This window comes from Macaca fascicularis, chromosome 10 (assembly GCF_037993035.2).
Source record: "Macaca fascicularis isolate 582-1 chromosome 10, T2T-MFA8v1.1".
Taxonomy (NCBI): domain Eukaryota; kingdom Metazoa; phylum Chordata; class Mammalia; order Primates; family Cercopithecidae; genus Macaca; species Macaca fascicularis.
The window spans coordinates 102,460,245-102,479,223 of record NC_088384.1 but is presented as its reverse complement, the minus strand read 5'-3'; the positions used below and the strand labels follow the sequence as shown (position 1 = coordinate 102,479,223).

Here is an 18,979-nt window from a genome sequence, read left to right as displayed (position 1 = left end):
GTTGTTTCTAAATCTTGGCTATTGTGAATAGTGCTTCAACAAACATGGGAATGCAGATATCTCTTCAATATACTGATTTCCATTCTTTTGTGTATATACTTGGCAGTGGGATTGCTGAATCATATGGTAGCTCTATTTTTAGTTTTTTGAGGAACCTCCAAATTGTTCTCCATAGTGATTGTACTAATTTACATTCCCACCAACAGTGTATGAGGGTTCTCATTTTTCCACATCCTCACCAGCACTTGTTATTGTCTGTCTTTTGGATAAATGCCATTTTAACTGAGGTGAGATGATGTTTCATTGTAGTTTTGGTTTGCATTTCTCTGAGGATCAATGATGTTGAGAACCTTTTCACACACCTGTTTGCCATTTGTATGTCCTCTTTTGAGAAATGTCTATTCAGGTCTTTTGCCCATTTTTAAATTGGATTCTTGGATTTTTTTCCTATAGAGTTGTTTGAGCTCTTTATATATTTTGGTTATTGATCCCTTGTCATATGGATAGTTTGCAAGTATTTTCACCCATTCTTTGGGTTGTCTCTTCATGTTGTTGTTTCTTTTGCTGGGCAGAAGCCTTTTAACTTAATGCGATCCCATTTGTCCATTTTTGCTTTAGTTACCTGTGCTTGTGGAGATCATTTCTAGCCTTTGATTTAAAATGAGATATGTGCAACACTTCCTTTCACTTGAACACATAGAAGCCATTGTAGGGTCATTAATTGGCCTAATTTCAATATTCTGTGTCTCAGGGAATAAGGAGGCCCAAGGAGAAGTAGAGAGATAAGGGGATGGCTGGTAAGTGGAGCATTCAGAACACATACAATATTTATGGATCAAATTCACTGTCATATGGGCACATTCATACCCCAAAACAATTAAAATAGTAACATCAGAGGTTACTGATCACAAATCACCATAACAGATAAAATCATCATGAAAAAGTTTGAAATATTGTGAGAATTACCAAAATGTGACACAGAGACATGAAGTGAGGACATGTTGTTAGAAAAAAATGGTGGAGTTGCTCTATGCAGAGTTGCCACAGTTCTTCGATTTATGAAAACACAATACCTGGAAAGTGCAGTAAAACAAGGTATGACTGTACAGATTTCAATAATTGTATTAGAAAAGCAAAACGAAGGTTTAAAAATAATGAAGAGATCCCAGGTAAAGATACAGATTGAATATACAAGCCTAATTTTGTTCCCACTGAAACACCTATTAAAAATAGAGGAAAGGGATTTTGTTTTCACCTTGATATTTTGTAAATGTCAAATCCTCAGAAAAGGCAGAAGAATGCTACAATAAACATCCATATATGAATCATCCAGATTCACCAGTTGTTAAGATGCTACCATACTTGCTTTATCTCTTTGTCTCCTTTTTATACATATATGCATACACATTTTCCTGAATAATTTGAAAATAAGTTACCCATGTTATGACACTTCACTCCTAAGTATACATCCCCTAAGAATAAGGACAACCTCCTATTGTCATAAACTGGCTTCTGTAGAAAGAAGACTCAGATATGTGCATGCAGGAAATTTACTAAGGAGAGCTCTTGGGATCAACATCTTGGAAAGGGAAGGAAGAAGGATTAGGCAAAGTGAGGAAGTTGACTGTGATACAGATACAGATTCAATAAAAGCAGTAGCCATCTCCTTGAGGAGCTTTGAAGCTGTAATGGCACTTCAGGGTTGTCCCAAGTTGGAGTGAGCGGAGCTGGGCCTTTGTGCCTTTATGTCCACCAGTAATAAGGCATGAACTGCCTTGGGAGAGGGCATGACCTTGGGTGAGCCAGGACTCTTCAACCCAGGCACTTCCTGAAGAGCACTGATATCTGATAGTTATTTGCTGACAACACTGCCAGCAGCTATAGAAATAAGTCCCTCACTCTTTTTTTTTTTTTTTTTTTTTGAGACGGAGTCTCGCTCTGTTGCCCAGGCTGAAGTGCAGTGGCCGGATCTCAGCTCACTGCAAGCTCTGCCTCCTGGGTTCATGCCATTCTCCTGCCTCAGCCTCCCAAGTAGCTGGGACTACAGGCGCCCGCCACCTCGCCCCTAGGGCTAGTTTTTTTGTATTTTTTTAGTAGAGACGGGGTTTCACCGTGTTAGCCAGGATGGTCTTGATCTCCTGACCTTGTGGTCCGCCCGTCTTGGCCTCCCAAAGTGCTGGGATTACAGGTTTGAGCCACCGCGCCCGGCCAGTCCCTCACTCTTGAGGGGGAATCTGGGCAGTACACCAAGTGTCCACTACAGTCTGCCGCTTTGCCACACAGAGCACTTTTTCATTTAGGTTCCAGGAGCTACAACTCCAGGATTCCCATGGTCATCTTTCCTGGGAGAAACTTAAAAGGGAGGTTAGAGGGAGACACTACCAACCCTGCCAATGCAGCTGGTCTTAAAGCCACAACTGATATTCTTGCTCAGTCAGTGTGTTCAGGATCCAAAAATTAGTTTTCATCTGGAAACAAACAAAGAATTTGAGTAGCAATATCCACATCACATGGGTTGGATTTTAAGAATAAAATTCCAAATTACTACAAAATTTATGAAGAGGACTTAATGAGCATAAAACTTTATGCACCAAACGACATAGCAAATAAATATAGAAAGAAAAAGTATTAGAAGTATAAAGAGAGCCTCGTAAAAATACAATTTCGATGGGAGACTTCAACATGTCTGTTTCAAAATCAGTAGGTCTAGTAGGAAAAGATGCATAGAAGGATTAAAAATAGAATCAGCAAACTCAAATAAGTATTTCTTCAACTACAGAATATAGATTTTTATATATACATGGAGTATTTACCAAAATTTATCTTCTATTGGGTCATAAGGAAAATCTTGAAAAATTAAGTAAATTAGATATTTTATAGGCTATCTTTTCCATTCATCATCCAATAAAAAAGAAGTAAATAATTTAAAATATTACCAAAATATGCTAATGATTTGGAAATTAAGTGTAAGAAATACAGTGTTAGGTAACCCTTGGATCAAAGGAAATAAAAAATAAAATTACAAATTATCTGGAAAACAATGGAAAGGAGACCTCGTCATTCAAAAGCTAATGGAAGACAGAAAAAGCTGCAGACAATGGAAGTTGTATAGGCTTAAGTGTCTCTGTCAATAAATGAACTTAATACTTGTATATGACTCAGTTTATGTATTGCTACAGATCCATAGCAACCCTATACCCCCCACTTCCTCCTCTGACATCAACCATTGCCCTGCTTCAGTGAACATCACAAACATCTTACCATATAAACCAGGTATCAAACTTTAATGTGCATACAGATCACCTAGGAATCTTGTCAAAATGCAGATTCTGCTCCAGTAGATCTGGAGGGGAACCTGAGAATTTGCCATTTTTTTTAAGACAGGGTCTTGCTCTGTCACCCAGGATAGAGTGCAGTGTTGCAATAATGGCTTGGCTCACTGCCGGTGCACACCACTGAGCCTGGCTAATTTTTTTGTTTTTGTAAAACCTCACTATGTTGTGCAGGCTGGTCTTGAACTCTGAGCTTGAGCAATCTTCCTGCGTTGGCCTCCAAAGTGCTGGGATTACAGGTATAAGCCACCACACCTGGCCAAGAATTTGCACTTCTAAAATGCTCCCAGGTTCTTCTGCTGCTACCGGTCCCCTACACACACACACACACACACACACACACACACACACACACACACAAACTTTAAGTAGCAAGGCTATACATCATCACCCAAAAGCAATCAGACTGACAGAAATGGCCTCTCCAAGGTTTAGGGTACCAGCTTGGAGACAACATCTTTTGAGGATGAGGTGCTTTCCTCCAGAATATGGTACATACACTGAATTAATGGCCAATATATGGTGTGATATCCCCAGGAGCACAAGATTGGAAGTAAGATTCACCTCTCTCAAACCAGCTGGCCATTTGGGGCCATTTTGGCCATTCATGCCAGTTGACTAGCAGATAAAGAAAGGATGGTTTTACCTGCTGAGATAATCCACCCTGGGATAATCTACCCTACAACATGAAGAGCTAGGGTAGCTGCTACACAATGAGAATCCAGGGAATCCCTGGGCATCTCTTAGGACTTCCATGCAAAGGACAGTCCTAAATCCCTTGCAGCAACTACAGTTAGACAACAGCAAGGGTTCAGATCCCTCAGATCCCTTGAGGAGGAAGATCTGAGTCACTCCACCAGGAAGCAACTCATTTCAGTTGAATGATAGCCAAGAGGGATAGAAATCCAGAATGGGTAGCAGAGGAGGAAGACAATGAATTGGAATTACTATCCTGGAAGAGGTTACAGCAGCAAAAACTGTACTTGGTTTGCCAGCCCTCTAAAATTGCCAGGAACTGCAACAAGTCACCACCTTGGAGGACTGACTTGCATCTCTCCCCTAGGGGACGAAATGAAGGCATCGTTCTTGTATGTGCTCAAGATACTGTAAGAGGGTGAAAGTAGGTCTGAATGGTGCAAAGTGGAATGTACCAGATTTGGTGTGCACTGCCGTAGATCTCTCTGTGGTATCTTCTCCCTAAGCCCCATACTCACCAACCTCAGGCCTAAACCCCTTGCCTTCAATCCTAGATAGAAGAGATCTACAGGGGACAGCAAGCTAGTACCTGGTCATGGAGCCAGGTCAATGCCTCTGCCATGGACTACACTATAGATGGAGGATCCCCACAGTGGCACTGTCAGAAAAGGAGAGACAAGCTACTACCTGCACTAGCTAGATTGGTCTTGAAAGCTGTGGCTTCCCCAGCTGCTGTCTGGAGAGACCAGGTAATATAGCCTGAATGGGCTGGAGGGTTAATGCCCTGTGGGGGAGACTTTGAGCCACAGGGGGTGAGACAAGAGACCAGGAAGGAACCATGGTTAAATTCTACTCACTTTCTCCTCCTGAGGATGTTCCAAGACAGGGTAGTTCGTACAACTTCTCTGAAGATCTGAGGATGTACTGTGAGTCCAAGCAGTTAGCTTCATTAATTACAAAACTTGGGTCCTCTCAGTAATGCCTCTTATCTTTGCACTTCTTCTTGCCTCATTTTTCTCTCAATCTGGTTTCTCCAAGGTTGCACTCCCCAGCGAGGTGTTAGCATACAAACTTGCCAAAGGCTCTGTTTTCTGGAGAATCCAGGCTAAAACAATATTCTTGAGAAATAGAAAAAGGACAAGAAAATAAGCTAGGGGAAGGGGAAACTCATTAAGATGAAAGATAATATTTTAGAAATAGCAGGGGGAAATAGCAGGAAAAAATAAATCCAAAATTTATGTCTTTAAAGGAAAAAAATCCCAGTGTATCAGTCAGGATTCTGTATTGCAAGCAACAGAAGCTGATTTGGATGATTAAGCAGAAAGCAAGTTTATTAAAAAGATATTGAGTAGCTCACAGTATTATTATTATTATTATTATTATTATTATTATTGTTATTTTTGAGAAGGAGTTTAGCTCTATTGCCCAGGCTGGAGTACAGTGGCGTGATTTCAGCTCACTGCAAGCCTCTGCCTCCCAGGTTCAAGCAGTTCTCCTGCTTCAGCCACCCAAGTAGCTGGGACTACAGGCACACATTACCATGCCTGGCTAATTTTTGTGGGGTTCACCATGTTGGTCAGGCTGGTCTCAAACTCCTGACCTCAAGTGATCCACCCACCTCAGCCTCCCAAAATGCTGGGATTATAGGAGTGAACTACCATGCCTGGCCAAGTAGCTCACAGTATTATTGGGAGGGCTGAAAAGTCAGATTCAAGGTTAAGCATTGCCCAAAGCATACCCAGTGCTGGCCTGATAAAGAAACTGCCACTGCTATCACCATCCACCAAAGGCAGGGCCTTGACCTTGCAACCTCTTCTGGAACTGCCACCATCAAAGCTGGTTGCGTGTGCCACCTGGGCCTATGGAAATAAACACTCCATGCAGAACCTGATCCCTCATGTAACTGACTTCCAATTCTTTCCACAAACGTCAAATATGCACATCTTAACTGTGAGAGAGACTGGGAATTTGAGGTCTAACTCCTACCCTGGAGAGATGAAACTCATGATTGTGAATTTCCCCCAAGAGAAAAGGGCTATTCAAAGATGATGGGAAGTGATGAATAAGACAGATGTGTAGTATGAAAAATAAAATAGATATACCTCTCACGAGGCAGATAAAAGATAAGTGAAAGAGAGCAAAAATGTTTAAGAAATAGCTCTGGCACAACTGATAATCTGAAATAGAGCTGTCCAATAGAAATATAATGTAAACTATGCATGTAATTAAAATGTCTTTTTTTTTTAGACAGGCTCTTATTCTGTCACCCAAGTTGGAGTGCTGTGTCTCTAACATGGCTCACTGTAGCCTCAACCTTCCAGTATCAAGCGATCCTCCTGCCTCAGCCTCCCATGTAGCTGGGACCACAGGCATACATCGCCATGCCTGGTTAATTTAAAAAAAATTTTTTTAAGATGGGGTCTCACTATGTTGTCCAGGCTTGTCTCCAACTCCTGGGCTCAAGCAGTCCTCCCACCTCAGCCTCCCAAAGTGCTGAGATGACAGGCGTGAGGCACCATGCCTGGCCTAAAATTTTTCTAGTAGACACATTAAGAAGTAAAAATAAATATACAAAGTTAATTTACATAACATTTTATTTACTCTAATGCATCCAGATGAATTAAAGACTTAAAAATGAAATCATTATAATTTTAGAAGAAAACATGACATTATATCAACCTAGTACTTGATGAGATCTTTCCATCTATCTGCAAATCAGATGGCAGATAAAGGGTTAATACCTATGTGCATATCAGAATAAAAATGGTATCAGAATAAAAATGATCAAAAACTGTCTTAGGCAATTCCCGAAAGAACAAGTCCAAATGTCAAATAAATGTAAAAAGATGTTCAGTCTCCCTAAGAGTTAAGGAAATGTAAATTATACAACAATCAGTTATCACTTTACTCACATCAGACTAGCAAATTGGGAACATGATAACACCTACTACAGGCTGGAAAGGGACGCTCTTCACCACATCGCCAGCAGCTGTGACCTTGTTGGAGAGCAATCTGGCAACATATATCAAAAGAAAACAACTCCACACATTATTTCACCCGGCAATCCCACGCATGGGAATTCATCCCATAGAAATAAAAACACCAGAATATATGTGTATATGGATGTTCCCAACAACAGTGATCATGATTGCAATTGGGGGAAAAAACCTGAAAACAACGTGAATGCCCATAGATAGAAGAATTATTGAGTAAATTGCAATACATTTATATCATGACATAATGCAGCCATTTAACAAGAATAACTTAAACCTCTGTCTACTGACTTGAGAGCACTTCCATCTTCCATTTCTGAAAGATGCAGAGAAATTTATAAACTATGGTTCTATTTTTGTAAGCTATAGGAAGAGAAATTTACATATATATGTATATATTTAGATATGATTTTATGAGCATGAAGAAAGATATAGATGGATACAGTCACTCTGCTAGCAGCGTTACCTGGGAAGAGGAGAAGCAGGTTGTATAAGTGGAGAGAAAAGGGGGGAAAGAAAAGGCTAAAAGGAAAAAAAGCTATTATTTCAAGTCATGACAATTTTTGTAAAACTAGCGTGTGATTGAAAAAGGCAAACATTTATCTCAATATAAATTGATTTGATTAAACTTGGTGTGCTGGCTGCAGTGGCTCATGTTTGTGATTTCAGCACTTTGGGAGGCCGAGGTGGGTAAATCACTTGAGTTCAGGAGTTTGAGACCAGCCCGGGCAACATGGTAAAACCCCATTTCTACCAAAAAATACAAAAATTAGCCAGGCATGGTGGTGTACACTTGTGGTCCCAGCTACTTGGGAGGCTGTGATGGGAGGATCGCTGGAGCCTGGGAAGTTGAGACTGCAGTGAGCTGAGATGGCACCACTGCACTCCAGCCTGGGTGATAGAACAATAGTAATAAATAAAATAAAATAGTAAATAAAAGAAATAAAATAGTAATAAATATATATATAGTAATAATAAAACCTTGATTGTGGTACTAGATCTTTATGTTTCTTACTTGATTTTTGACTCCTTGTTTGGTAGATTTCTAAAGGCAAAGTTTCCCACGAAGCCACGGATTTGTTTTCTCCTTATAATTCTCAGTTTTTGTATTACACATTTCAATCCTATGTTACTAGGCACACATAAGCATAAGGTTAAACTGATTAGTAGATTGAGTATTTTATCACTATGAAATATTACTTTTTGTCTTTTTGAGTAACAATGATTATTTTTGCCTTAAAATCCATTTTGTCAAATGGTAAGATTGCTTGTACCACTTGCTTTCCTTTTCCTGGCATTTTCTCAGTTACCTTTTCCATCTCTTTATTTTCAATCTTTCTGTATTACTCTGTTTTACTGTGTCTTATACAACAACACATGGTTTGACTCTTTTAAAACTCAATTCAAAATCTCTGTCTTTTAGCAGTGAATTTGACATAGTCATATTTATTGTGGTTACTGATATATTTGCACATTTTCTACCAATTTACCTTGTGCTTTCTATTTTATATGCTGTTCTTGTGTTTCTTTTTCATCCCTGATCTTCGGTTAGCTGCTGGCATTTTACTTCTTCCCAACTAATTTTTCTTCTAATGACTTGAAAAGTATATGTTTAGTTCCTGTATCTTTATATTTTTATACACATAGTTACACATATTATTAATTGACATCCAGAGCTAATTGTATAAATAAAATGAGGCTCCTAGCATGCTTTTACTTCTCTCTCCTACCTCCTTTGCAGACTTCATAACTCTCCATCCTGAGTTATCTCAGATTTTAATTTATTATTATAGGTTTATTGTTATAATTTATTTAGACTTAAAAGTAAACTTTACCGATTATCTTGCTCCCCTGTGCTTCTTACATCCCTTTTTTTCTTCCTAGATTTATTTTCTCTTTGAATATATTTTCTAGACAGTGGTTTCTCAACCAGAGGTGATACAGCACCCCCTCCAAATGTGGGGCTGTTGTATATTGTCACAGAGAGGAGAAATGCCACTGGCATTTAATGGATGATGGTCAAGGACATTAAGCAACCTGCAATGTGTGGATCAGTCTTACACAATGAAGAACTGTTCCACCCCAAATGCCAATGGTACTCTGTTGAGAAAGGTTACTCTATGTGGACAGTGAATTATACACTTTTTGAATCTGTTTGTGTGTCTTAAAATGTCTTTATGATGTCCTCACATTCACTTGCAGTTTGGCTGGTTAAAGAATGTTAAAAGAACACTTCAAATTAAACTTAATGGAGTTTAATTGAGCAAGAAGAAAAAACAATTCACAAGTTGGGCAGCCTCCAGAACCACAGTAGATTCAGAGATACTTCAGGGATGCCTCATGATCAGAACAAATTTATAGACAAAAAAAGGAAACTGACACACAGAAACTGGAAGTGAGGTAAAGAAACAGCTGGATTGGTTACAAGTTGGCATTTGACTTATTTGAACACAGTTTGAACACTCAGCAGTGTATGAGTGATTGGAGTATGGCTGCTGGGATTGGCCAAGACTCAGCTACTGTTGCAGATGCATACTCCTAAGCTAGGTTTTCAATCTTGTCTATTAAGTTAGGTTATGGTTAGTCCACAAGTATGGAGTCCTTCTCAGGCCATATTTAGTTCACTTTAACAAGAATCCTAACTTCACAAGTATTTTCACCAGAAAACTTTAAAGATGTTATTCTGTTTTCTTACTTACTATGTTGCAAATGTCTGATATCAATCTTACTCTTATTCCATCCTGCATAATTTTTTTCACTCTGAAAACATTCATAGTTTCCTCCTTATCCTTAGTGTCCTGAAATTTCATCATGATTTACTTACATGTCAGTCTTTTTACATTCTTCCTGTAAATATTCACTGGTTCCTCTCAATATGAGTATTTCCAATTTCTAAGAAATTGTCTTAAATTTTTTCCTTGTTTTAGGTACTCTCCTTCCTTAATTTTCTTCTCTCCTCTAATTCACATTAAGTAGAGAGTGGAACTTTTATGTCTGTCATTCATATCTCATAACATTTTGTTCATTCTACCCATCTATTTATTGTTTTGCACTGCATTCTGGGAGAATTACTTAGCATGATATTCTGGTTCACTGATGTACTCTTCAATCCATTTTGCTATTCAACCCATCTATTGAGATTTTTATTTCAAGAATAATTTTTTAATTTCTAAAACCTCGATGCATATTTTTATTTTTTAAAAAAATGAATACAGTAGGCGGTACCATTTGTCCGAGGTATATAATGATACTTATTCCATAGTCTGGTTCTATTTGCTCTCTTTATTTCCTCAGGTGTAAGTTCTTTGGTTTGTTGTTTTTGATGTTACTGTTTCATGTGTTGGATTTTCCAAATATCTGGTAACTCTTGGCTCTGTTTTTATTTTGAAGTTTAAAATTTCTTGTCAGCCTGTCTGAAAGTGCTTTCTCTGTTCACCACATTCTAACTCCAGGGGTAGAATATAAATTTGTTTTCTGGACTTGGAGACCTCTGTTTCTCAACCCACCCACCCAGGATACAGTTTTGCATTGAGACTTACTGCTGCCATCTGTGGGGAGACACCTATGTAACTTACTATTTAGCCAAAGCAGGGTGGATGGGAGGGAGCTGGTCACCATGCCTGATGGCTTCTATTGCATCGCTCCAAATCAATCCCCTATGTCCCCAACCTCTTGGCTCTAGGTATCTACCATCCTTGGAATGACACCCATTATGTACTGCCTTGGTGTGTTTGAGGCTGTTTTCTCTTCTCTTTAATCTCATCTTTTGTAGTTTCTAAACCACTGGAGGCGTGCCTTCCTGATTTTCCATATGGTTTTGGAACACACACACACACATATTTCTGTTATTTCTAGATATTTAGGGGTGGGGCGAGGCTGCTGTTAAGTGTCCCATCTGCCATCTTGACCCAATCATCCATAGATCACTTTTATGAGAAAAAAATGATAATAGCTACTCCTGGGACCCGCCTCTGTTTCAAAACAGCTGTTTCTGCTGTGACTTGGTGCCCTCTGGCTGCTCCTCCTTTTCTTCCAACAGAATTTATAGTAAAGCCAGGCCTGCCTTTGTGGGAAGGCAGCCACAGTAGAAAGACTAACTTAGCATAAAGAACATGACAGAGGGGACAGAGCAGAGGCTGTGGAGTCAGATAGGCCATTTGCTAGCTCTGTGACCCTGAGCAGAGGTTGCACTAGCAGCAATAGTAGTGTTAATCTATTAAGTAACAAGCATATATTGAGTATCTGCTATGTCCCAGGCAATATGCTATATGAACTGTAATCCCTGATGCATCCTAGAGGTAGGATTATTATTGTCCCTGTTGTACAAATGAGAAAAGAGGCCAGAGGGGTGAGTCTCAACTTCATCATCTGTTAAACAGGAATGATAAGACCTACCACTCAGTTTCGTTATGGCAATTAGCGTTAACATAATGCCAGGCATGTGTTGCACACTAAATACCTATTTGCTGAATAGGCAAAAGTGATATAATATATGTAAAATACCTGGCACATACATAGTAGGTATTCATTAAGTGGAATCATATTACCATTCTTGTCATTATCCTTATTATTAGCATTCACTGAGATAATGACATTCAAGGATTTTATGTTCTTGGTTTCAACTATGTAAGAACGCCACCACCCCTCCCACCTCCAGATCTATGACATGGACTGATTTATAACTTTGCTGAGGTACAAATTTGAACTACAAGTAGCAAGGCTGGTGAGTGGGAGTGGAAATGTGCCCAGCATCTGTCTTCCAAAATGGCTTTATGTTTTTAATATATGACACCAGTTAACCGTCACCACTACCCCAAAAGGCAAGTGTCATTATTCCAGTTTTATAGGATGATAAGCCTGAAGAAATTGCAAGCTATGGTCACAGGGCAGTGGTTTAGGACTCCAGGCTAAGCAGTCAGATGGATGTATGTGGTACTTTGTGACTCCAGAAACGAACTCTCTGGGCCTCAGTTTCTTCTTCTGTAAAATGGATCTTACAGTGACTCTTTTGTCAACTCAGTTGGAATTCTACTCATCACTCATCCTTTAATGCCTAGTACAAATGCATTGTGCCACTTCTAAGGATTAGAACCATTCAGGCTGAACTGTCCCCACATGTCCCCACATTCCGCCACTTCCTCTGGCCCTTCATTCACCAAAAGCATCACATGTTGCTAAGAATCAGCTGATTGTACATGCATCTGCCCCCACAACCAAACAGAAAGCAACTTAAGAGAAGCACTTGAGATGACAATGAGATGACTTCCCCAAATCTTAGAAATGAGGCTGGCCTCTGATAATTAAATGTTTTATAAAAGCAGGATAGAAACAGAGAAATATAATGTCCCCTGTTCCAGTTATTAAACTGCTGGGTCTCAGCTCCAAACCCACCTTTCCATACCCTGCTCTGTGGTGCTGGCTGGAATTCTGAAAAACTGCACTTTTGCTTCACCAGCAGCTCTCTTAGTCTCTGCTAATGCGGGTGCTCAAGGGAGCTACAAGTCTGGAAGAGGAAAAGGCTTTGCTCTTTCCTGTTTGCTTTTTGTGGAGTTGTTTTGAGCATCACTTATTCACTGTGGCAACAGTGGTGCAGTGTCTTCTTGTAGCACCAGCTGAGTCCAGTTTGCAAGTTTCTTCAAAACTTGTAGACCAGATTCTAAGTCTTGATAATTCCAATGTCTTTCCTTCATTCCTTTCAGCCCTAGAGGTGGTAGATGCTTTCTGCAGTCACTACCCCCATGAGAGCTTAGAGTTCTTTTGATCCTTTCCGGGGGACCTACTTAACAACTTTATACCCTGTTAACAATTCTTTATATTGACTTACATCTGTTCAAATAACTGGTATTGCTTCTCTCTCCTGACTCAACCCTGATTGACACATTCCCTTGAAGGGGCAGAACATCCCCTGAGACAAGATGCAACTGTACACCTAAATAAAGACACAAAATCTTCAAAAGAAAGATAATGTCCTTCAGCAAAGGGTTTGTCAGCCATAGGCGCCTGGCCCAGGGAGGGTCAGAGAATAAACCCCAGGATGACATCCTCAGCAGTGACAAGAGAACAGACCATCACGATGGATAGCCTGGATGACTATAAAGACCCCTGCTACAGACTGAATAGCTGCTCCATGTGCCCCCTACCCTCTGCCCCACCATCCATTCATGTGTTGGAAACTAATGCTCAATGTGTATTTAGAGTGGGGCCTTTAGGGGGTGATTAGGTCATGAGTGTGGAGCCATCATGAATGGGATTGGTGCCCTCATAAAAGAGACTTCAGAGAGCTCCTTTCCCCTTCTGCCATGTGAGGACACAGTGAGAAGATGGCTCTCTGTGAACCAATAAGGCAGCCCTCATTAGACATCAAATCTGATGACATTTCAATCTTGGACTTCGCAGCCCCGAGAACTGTAAGAAATAAATATTTGCTGTTTATAAGCCACCCAGCCTATGGTATTTTGTTGTAGCAGCCTGACCAGCCTCTACTGGAGGATAAAACCACCCCTTATAAAAGCACCCTTATAAAAGCACCCTTATAAAAGCAACCTCTACTGGAGGATAAAACCACCCCTTAGTGTCTGCAATGAGATGCATTTCTTGCTTCTTTAAGCACAGGAGCCCTTTGATGGTCAGGTATAGTCTGGATGAGCAAAACAAACTGTTAATCTTATATAGGTTTGGGGAAGAATTCGTTTGGGGATGAGGTTGGTTTCCAAGCAGAGAGAGGAGTGACACCAGCCTGAGAAACCTACTCACTGCAGTGAATCTGGGGCAGCTTGGCTGATTCTCAAAGCACAGACTATCACTGATTGGTTGGTTTCAGATGCAGATTCAGTGAGATGAGTTGCCGTTAACCTACTAGGTTTAAGACCAGTTCTGGTGGTTGCTTATTACTAAGGCCATAGAACAATCAGTCTTTTCCTATGAGGGTGGGGGCTTTTTAATATTCGCATCCCACTTGGACTTCTTGCTTCCATCTTTGTATTCTACAAGCTAGTCTCAACACAATCTGGTCACAGCAACCAACTAGATATTTTTCAAAACTTAAATCAGATTTTGTCATTCCCCTGTTTGCAATCTTCCAGTGGATTCCTATTATATATAGAATAAAACTAACCCTCACCACAGCAGGGCCAACAAGGCCCTTAGTAGTAGCTGCCTTCTCCTTAACCCTTCTCTTCTCTTCTCTCTGCTTTTGTAATCCAACCACCCAGGTGAAGTCATGATTTTTTTTTTTTTTTTTGCTGTTCCTTCTACCTGGAACACCCTACCCTTCACTTCTTACTTGGAAAACTCCTATTCATCCACCAGGTCTCAACAGAATCATCACCTCCCCAGGGAGGACCTCCATGACTACACTCTCCTCCTGCTTTGATTGCTGGAATGTGGGGAGGTAAGCCTAATCATTTTCCTATTACATTTATCACAGTTTATAATCACACTGATATGTTTGTTTGCTTCTTTATATGCTGTCTGTCTCCCCTGTGTCACTGTGAATGCCAGGAGGACAGGGACCATGTTTGTTTTGATCACTAACATACAGCCACTAGCTAGCAGACACGGAACACTCAACAGATGTTTCTGGAAAGAATAGACAGATGATCATATGTAGAGGTCTTCCTAGATTAACCAGAGCCTCACCTCATGGTCACTTCCGGCAGCCAACCCTCCACAGCCAACCCTTCACTTCCTGTATCATGGCTGCCTCAGTTTTTCAACAAATGGGCAGCTGCTCTGGACAAACTGAGCCAGTTCTGTAAAACTCAGGGAGGTGTCTAGTGAAGCAAAGTGACCACAGACCGGTTAAGGAACCCCCAACCCACCCCAGGCTCTGGGTTCCATGACTCAGCTACAATTGAAGAGAATGAAAGCAATGGATGGCCAGATGGGGTCTGGAGTCAGCAAGACTAGCTCATTCTCCCCACCCCAACAACGCCCCCCGCCAACACACACACACATCTGTTCAGGCCATTAACACCAACTCTCATTGACTGAATACCTCTCTAAAGTAGAAGCAGGACCTTTACTTGCTTTTGTTTGTGTAACCCCTGCACCAGACCCACGAGTGAGTTCCTACTACTACCCCAGGACCCACAGTAAGAATGGCAGTATTCAGCCAGCATAGCCATGCCAACTGTTAAAATATTGAAATTATTCCATATTCATTGGTAAATAGTAGCTGCCTCAAACCACTCTTCCCCAGCAACCCTGACCTCATCTTCCATCTCCAGTGGCCCACATTCCAGTAAGTAAAAGGGTTAAAGCCTTGGCCATACTGTGGGGGAGGCAGAGGGACTGTCTCCTGGGACCCTGTGGGGAGGGGCTGTCTGTTCTGATCTGTCGTACTGGTACCTCCCTGGGTGCTAAATGTTTTGCATTGTTCATTAGGACTGTCTGCTTTGTTGTAGCCAAACAAAATATTGTACTATTGTAATGTGGTTACTATTGGACAAGCAGATTCCGGGGGGCCAAGCTGAGCAGTGGCTGGAGGCTTATCTCTGGTTCAGACAGATGCAGGGGATTCTAAGGCCAGACACCCAGCGAGTCTACAGCCTCCCTGAGCTTGAATACAAAAAGCAGCAAACTCACCACCAAGTCCCAGCCTGGTTACCATTTTCAGAAGCACTGAGCCCTTGCTGTGTGTCTGCTCTGAGTGAGGCTCTGTATGAGGAGACTTGCCAGGGGGCACTCCAGACCCAAAGAAGGGCAGTGTGGTCATTTCCAGGGCACAGACCTGGTCAGAGTCCACTTGTTCAAGCCCCAGATCTGCCACTTAATAGCAGTACAGCAAATGACCTAATCTCTCCGTCAGCTTCCTCGTGTGAAAAATCAAAGTCATAACAATAATTCCTAATTCAGGGGGTCGGGGTAAAGGTTAAATTAGATGCAGTATGTAAAGTCCCTAGGAGTAAATAAATTAAAGCAAAATCCTTAAAACAGCCCCTGATCCCCACTCCAATATTATATTGCTAAGTGGCAGCTATTATTTTTATTTACTGTGTGCATTAGAAATTTTGCAAATCTCAGCCAGCTGCAGTGGCTCATGCCTGTAATCCCAAAACTTTGGGAGGCTAAGGCAGGAGGATCACTTGAGCCCAGGAGTTCGAGACCAGCCTGGGCAACATAGTGAGGCCCCCATCCCTACAAAAAAACTTTAAAATTACCCAGGAATGGTGGCGCATGCCTGTAGTCACAGCTACTCGGGAGGCTAAGGCAGGAGGATCGCTGCCCAGGAGGTTGAAGCTACAGTGAGCCATGATCGCACCACTGCACTCCAGCCTGGAAGACAGAGTGAGACCCTGTATCAGAAAAAAAAATAATAATAATAATGAAAATTTTCAAATCTCAATGCTTCTCCAGTGCCATACACACACACACACACACACACCCCCCCACACACACAACCAGCTTGCTTGATGTTGGAAGGTGGCTTCTGATGCCAGCAGAGGGCGCTGGTCTCCTGCAGGCGGCTTGAGCACGCCCTCCCGGGGCTGACAGCCACTGCTCACCAAGAAAGTGCGGCCCCTTCCTGGGCTCCACTCACACAAATACACCATAACCACCACCACCCGCCCGCCCCCCACCCCCCCACCCCCACCCCCACCCCTCCGCCACCCACTTCCTGGAAGAACGATCTTCACAAATTAAGTTATTGTGAGTTATGTGAACCCCTAGCCTGCAATCGCTGGTGCTAGACTGGCTGTCTGCCTCCTGCCCTTTTGCTTCCCGTTTCAAGAACCAAGTCACCATGAATTTTCTTAATGATACTTTTATTCTCCTGTTTTAGCCACTTTTTTCTCTTTCTATCTGAGGCAGAGAGTGGTCTTAAGGGAGACAGCGCGCTATTGCAGAAAAGACAGAGGCCTTGAAATTAAACAGAGCCAGGTTTAAATACTGGCTTCACCACTCAACCAGGTAACCGTGGGCAAATGTCTAAAGTCTCTGTGCCTCAGTTTCCTTGTTTGTAAAGGTGACAGCAGTATGTGTTTTGTAGAAACATGAGGATCAAATGAGATAAATCGTGTAAAGACCTTAATACACAGTGTCATCTATATCCATGATTAATAAGTGTGAAAAAAATGAAGAATTAAATGCACAGTGGAATGCTGTTTCCACTGAGTGGTATAAAGAGAAAGTCAGACTGACTGGGTACCAGCCAGGCTGAGGTGCCTTAGCAAGTTTTTCACATCTCTAGTCTTCAATCTTCCTCATCTGCAAAATGGGCACACTAATATGCCATAGAAAATTGACAGTTTTAAGTGTGATAATATGTATAACAGCCTCCAGTATAACCCTTGGCACATAGTAAACCCATGATAAATGCTAGTTCTATTTCCTTTAGCAGATAAATGAAGGTTTTGACATGTATGAGCTACCATGTAAAAATCCTTTTGGGACGGGCACAGTGGCTCATGCCTGTAATTCCAGCACTTTGGGAGGCCAAGGTGGGCAGATCACTTGAGGTCAGGAGTTTGAGACCAGTCTGGCCAACATGGTGAAGACCTGTCTCTAATAAAAATACAAAAAAAAAATTAGCCGGGCGTGGCAGCAGGTACCTGTAATCCCAGCTACTTGGGAGGCTGAGGTGGAAGAATTGCTTGAACCTAGTGGGTGGAAGTTGCAGTGAGCCAACGTCACACCACTGCACTTCAGCCTAGGCAACAGAGCAAGATTCCATCTCAAAAAAAAAAAAAAAAAGGGCCTTTTGGTGTGGTGGCAGGGATTGTATTTGACAATAATTCTATGTGAGAAGGGCCATGATTAATCTGTAAGTGTTTAGAGAGATTTAAGTATAAGTCAAGTTCATAGAAACCTTCCATTTACCCACAGGTCATTTTTGTTTATTCAATGATGCAACCATTATTTTACAAGGTCAAAATAAGATATTGACCGCATATTATGTACTATAATAGATACAATAGATATGTTCTAGGTAGTAGAGATACAGCTATGAACAGGACAGTCAAGATCTCTGCCATCATGGAGCTTACAACTAATGGAGAAGTCAGAAAACAAAACAAAGTAATATGACATGCAGTGCTAGAGAGAAGGCTAGAGCAGGTTAAGGGAAGAGAGGGGTGGAAGGGCTGGATGATAGGAGACAAAGTTGTCAGAGAACATTTGGAAGAGGAGATAACAGAGCATGGCCTGAATAAAGTGAAGATGGAAGCCATGTGATGAGCTGGGGGAAGAGCATTCCGGGAGAGGGAACGGCAAGTGCAAAGGCACAGAGATGAGAAGAAACTGTGTGTTCAAAGAATGGGAAATTAGTATGTAAGACTCAAACAGTAAGTTAGCAGGAGAGTAGGAATAGATTAAGTCTGAGAAGTAAAGTGCCAGATCATCTAGGGTCTTGTAGACCATGGTAAAGATTTTGTCTCTAAGCTCCCCACCACTCTAAAGATGGGCCATATAGGCCGGGTGCGGTGGCTCATGCCTGTAATTCCAGTACTTTGGGAGGCTGAGGCAGGCAGATCACTTGAGGTTAGGAGTTTGAGACCAGCCTGGTCAACATGGGGAAACCCCATCTCTACTAAAAATACAAATATTAGCCAGACGTGGTGGTGCACACCTGTAGTCCCAGCTACTTGGGAGGCTGAGGCAGGAGAATCTCTTGAAACTGGGAGGCGGAGGTTTCAGTGAACCAAGATCATGCCGCTGCACTCCAGCCCAAGTGACAGAGGGAGACTGTGTCTCAAAAACAAAAAATAAACAAAAGTCAAATGTATTAGAGAACTGAGAGGGGTAGATAATTCACTGACACAATACGTACTTATGGAAGACCTACTATAATTTTACAATTTTATAATTTACAATTTATTGAGCACTTAAATGCAGACATTTTGCTAACTGTTGTACATTTATAGTGATCTCACTTCTCATAACAATCCATTAAGGCTGGTACTGTTATTCTTCCCATTGTACACATGAGGAGACAGGCTCAGAGAGATCTAGTAACTT

At 41.4% G+C, this 18,979-nt stretch overlaps 1 protein-coding gene and 1 long non-coding RNA gene across 10 annotated transcripts in view; one reads left to right on the top strand and one right to left on the bottom strand.

The window, feature by feature from the left end:
• Positions 1-18,979, top strand: part of ELMO2 (engulfment and cell motility 2) — a 67,624-nt gene that overhangs the window by 5,281 nt on the left and 43,364 nt on the right. For 4 of the 9 annotated variants that reach the window (XM_074005427.1, XM_065523226.2, XM_074005423.1 and 1 more), the window contains exon 2: positions 14,330-14,411. The exons of 2 other annotated variants lie outside the window; for them this stretch is intronic. The gene's annotated coding sequence lies outside the window, so the exon portion shown is untranslated. Of the gene's footprint in view, positions 1-14,329; positions 14,412-16,834; positions 16,934-18,979 lie in introns of all 9 variants that reach the window. 3 more of the 9 variants (XM_065523227.2, XM_074005426.1, XM_065523225.2) reach the window with 1 other exon arrangement.
• LOC123567145 (uncharacterized) overlaps positions 1-18,979 on the bottom strand; it is a 37,559-nt gene that overhangs the window by 16,955 nt on the left and 1,625 nt on the right. Inside the window, exon 2 of the long non-coding RNA XR_006689917.3 lies at positions 4,886-5,146. This is a non-coding gene — a long non-coding RNA (uncharacterized lncRNA). The remainder of the gene's footprint in view (positions 1-4,885; positions 5,147-18,979) is intronic.